The following is a 4,449-nucleotide window of genomic DNA, read 5'->3' on the forward strand; positions in this document are numbered from 1 at the left end:
GACTGATTATCTAAAATGTTGATCATTCCACCCTCCCAAGCCCCCCTGCTGTCCCTTAGGGGAAAGGACTGGTGATCTTCTGGAAAGATTATAGCAGAGAAAACCCTACTGGGGCAGTTCCCCAGTGCCATATGGGGGGCCCGTGATCCAAAACTGACTTTTTATCTAACAATAAAGCTAGCAAAAAGCATACTAATAACATTCATTTTACCTGTATCAAGCTTGTTGCCCCTCAGGGGAATTCTGGACTTCTAAGAAAGTCCCTTTGCATAGCAAGAATTGGGGCTTGTCACAAAAGAGATCTCACCCCATAGTCTGCCACCAACTTCAGGGTAGACCATCAACCACTCTGTACTAAGTTTTGTCCGTGTGTCAGAGGCACAGTGAAAGAGGGTCATGCAGGACAGAACATGTAAACTGATAGAACAAGGGAGGAAATTGATCCGTGACTGATCATCTACAAACTGCCAGTCATTTCACATACTGTCATTTATTTGTTATTTCTAGAAGTTCCACCTGGTAGGTGATATTAAGCACATTAAAAAAGAAAGTAGCTGATACCAAAGTGAAGAGTGTGATCAAAGCTCTAATGTAGCTCTGAGGGACCCCAGACCATTCCCTGCTCCGTGTTGACACGGTATTTCCAGTCTTTGCGAAGCAGGCGTTTCCCCTTTACTTCGGAATCAGGAACTTTGCTGGACACAACTATCCTCCTGTCCCTGAAGCCCAACAATCTCCACTCATCAGAGTTGGGACCATTAGAGAAAGAAAGAGAAGCAGTGGATAAGAAGTGCGAGAGCGACAGCAAGTTGGACTACTTCCAAACCTTCTCTGAGCCAGATACTATCTTTGAAATGAAATATATTAGTCAGATAAGACTAAGAGCACAAGTAAATACTGCAATGACTGGCTTCATGTTATGTGCTACGAACACCAGCTCACTCAGGAAAGGATCCTGAAAAATAGCATGAGGTGGCAAAGCAGAGGGAGGAGGCAGGATAAGAACCCACCAAATCAGAGTAAGTGACATAGAGGTGACCTGTGATATTTCCTGTCAGTTGACAAATGTTGACAAACACAGACTAGAGGGAGGGACAGAGAGGACTGACCTCCTCTTCACGCTGCTCCTCTATAGATGCCTGCATCATTAGACTGCAGTGGGAGCAAGGAGGAGGAGCGAGAGGTGAATTTTGGAGTACTGGAGCTCATATAAATGGCTCGACGATGGAGTCAGAGAGCGACATATGTAGCCCTTTGGCCTGGAAAATTGGGCCAGAAAATGGGAAGGGGTTGTATTCATATAGATGTCTCTTGGAACAGTTGGAATATCTATATGCTTAGGAACAATTTTCTATGTAACCTGGCTAAAAACCTTGCTGGAATGTATTTAAATTTCTCCTCCTCCTCCTTCTTCTAAGATGTGCTGATCTTTTGAATACATTTGAAGGGATGAATCCACCTTTTTCAATGCAGAGCGGAAGACCATGCAATGCTCTGGCACAGATGTCAAGGTCAAGGGAATTACGAAGCACACCTGGGTGTTGGCCATGTGATAGATTTATTTCTTTACATTGTGCCTTCGTTAATTGGAGGGACACACACACAACTGCATCAACTTTGTGGTCCATGGAGCTCTTCCTTCCACTTCCCTGAGAAGGTGAAATTGCCCCAGTGACGCACGTTGTTTGTCTAGTTTCTATAAAAAGACTACGTGAAATTGGTGAGCCTAACAATCAGGGCCTGACCCTGTTGCCTCTTCTTTGACTTCCTGATGGGGTTGCATGGGGCTTTTCTTTTCTCCTCTTTTTCTAACCAAAGAACTTGGAGGCGTCTACGTTCATTATCACTGTGTTCGAAGGTTTATTGTTGTTTTCATTCCTTGATTCTGAATCACCTATCTGAAGGTTCCACTCCTCTCCAAGAACAATGTGTGAATCTTTTCCTCTATGAGGTATGACGTCAGAGAGGAATGTAGTTAGCCTAACACGGTTACCCATCTCGGCTACAAGGCCAGGTATCCTAAGGCCCAAGTCACCTCCAGGATGCTAAGCCTTGCTTCGCATTTTAAAATGTGCCCGGAACAGAAAGGACAGAATGAATGCCCCGGGTAAGGAAGTCCTTCAGCTGAGCTCCAACCAGACATTATTTTTTAATGTCTCTTAGGAAACTCTAGACCTTTGTAGAGCCTTTGCTCAATTCTTTGTACAAATATATCTTGAAAAGTAGATCCGATATTACTGGTTTAGAGGGGTTTTGATTTTTATGGCCATAAAACACAAGTAGTTTTGAAAATCACCACAGCCAAGTGAATCCTGTGATCTACTTCTTTCTTACGTACGGTATCCAGATAGAACTTGTTCAAGGTTCATTTTCATAGCACAAAAGTGTCTGTACTGTGATTCCCGGCAGAATAGTTGTCACCCAGGAAATTGATGGAAGGTCAGCAGCAGACAGTAAAAACACCATACTAAAGTTGATTCCTTGGCTCACAATTCAAATTCAGTTATTATAAACTATAAAAAGAAAACTGTAATAAATGCAGAGAAAGAAAGACCATTAGCAATATAAGGTCATTTGTTTTCAATGACCAAAGGTAGTTTTACCTCAAGAAGCAAAACCTGAAATTATCTTAGAACCACAAAGATGTTCACTGAAATATTATTTATAATAACAAATACCAAAATCTGCCTAACTGTTTATCAGTAATGGGTATTTAAATCAGTTATGGCACATTAATATGTTGACATATTATGTAGCAGCTTAAAATTATATTCTTTTTTTAACTTTTCTCCATTTATTATGATGTTATCTGTTGGGTCAGGTGTAAAAAATTTTGGTCTTTTTTTCCATTGAGTTGTAATCCCTATGGAAGGCTGCGATCCTGGATCTTCTTTAACAAATGCTTCAAGTCCTCACTTTAAAAAAAAATCGCTTTATTAGGGGCTCATGCAACTTTTATCAAAATCCAGACATGCATCAATTGTGTAAAGTACATCTGTACATTCATTGCTCTCATCATTCTCAAAACTTAAGCCCTTGGCATCAGGTCTTCATTTTCCCCCTCCCTCCCGCTCCCCCTTCCCTCATGAGCCCTTGTTAACTTATAAATTATTATTTTGTCATATCTTGCCCGTCCAACATCTCCCTTCACCCACTTTTCTGTTGTCCGGCCCCCAGGGAGGAGGTCACATGTAGATCCTTGTAATCAGTTCCCTCTTTTGAACCCACTCCCTTTACCCTCCCAGTATCGCCACTCTCACCACTGGTCCTGAAGGGATCATCCACCCTGGATTCCCTGTGTTTCCAATTCTTATCTGTACCAGTGTACATCCTCTGGTCTAGCCAGACTTGCAAGTTAGAATTCGGATCAAGACAGTGGGGGGAGAGGGAGAGGAAGCATTTAGGAACTAGAGGGAAGTTATAGTTTTCATCGTTGCTACATCGCACCTTGACTGGCTGTCCCCTCCCCTAGACCCCTCTGTGAGGGGATCACCAGTGGCAGACAAATGGACTTTGGGACTCAACTCTGCACTGCCCCCCTCATTCACTATGGTGAGATTTTTTTTTCTGATGATGCCTTATACCTGATCCCTTTAACACGTCGTGATCACACAGGCTGGTGTGCTTCTTCCACATGGGCTTTGTTGCTTCTGAGCTAGATGGCCGCTTGTTTACCTTCAAGCCTTTAAGAACTCAGATGCTATACCTTTTGATACGTGGACACTATCAGCTTTCTTCACCACATTTGCTTATGCACCCATTTGTCCTCAGTGATTGTATCATGGAGGTGTGCACCCAATGATATGATTTTTTTCTTCTTTGATGCCTGATAACTAGTCCCTTCGACACCTCATGATCACACAGGCTGGTGTGTTCTTCCATGTGGGCTTTGTTGCTTCTGAGCTAAATGACCGCTTGTTTACCCTCAAGCTTTTAAGACCCTAGACACTATATCTTTTGATAGCCGGGCACCATCAGCTTTCTTCACCACAATTGCTTATTCACCCACTTTGTCTTCAGCGGTTGTGTCGGGAGGGTGAGCATCATAGAATGCCAATTTAATAGAAGAAAGTATTCTTGCATTGAGGGAGTACTTGAGTGGAGGCCCCATGTCCTTCTGCTACCTTAATACTGAACCTATAAATATAGGCACATGGATCTATTTCCCCATCCTCATATATAAATATATTTGCATATGTGCATGTCTTTATCTCGACCTCTATAAATACCCTTAGCCTCCAAGCTCTTTCCTCTATTTCCCTTGACTTCCCTCCTGTTCCATGATCATGTTCCATCCCCACCTGGGTTTCAGCAATACCTCTTCATTACATTATCCTTGATCATGCCCTACCAGGCCTCCCACACCCACCTCACCACCAATTTGGATCACTTGCTGTTCCCTTGTCCCTGGGTTTGTTAAAACCACTACCTTTCCCCCCACCTCCTCCT

General features: G+C 43.0%; 1 non-coding gene across 1 annotated transcript; it reads right to left on the reverse strand.

Moving 5' to 3' along the window:
* Window positions 1–1,416: 1,416 nt before the first annotated feature.
* Window positions 1,417–1,553, reverse strand: LOC142454080 (small nucleolar RNA SNORA22). Its single transcript, XR_012785609.1, has one exon. It is a non-coding gene; the product is annotated as a small nucleolar RNA SNORA22 (small nucleolar RNA).
* Between the last annotated feature and the right edge of the window lie 2,896 nt (window positions 1,554–4,449).

This window comes from Tenrec ecaudatus, chromosome 7 (genome assembly GCF_050624435.1).
Source record: "Tenrec ecaudatus isolate mTenEca1 chromosome 7, mTenEca1.hap1, whole genome shotgun sequence".
NCBI lineage: Eukaryota > Metazoa > Chordata > Mammalia > Afrosoricida > Tenrecidae > Tenrec > Tenrec ecaudatus.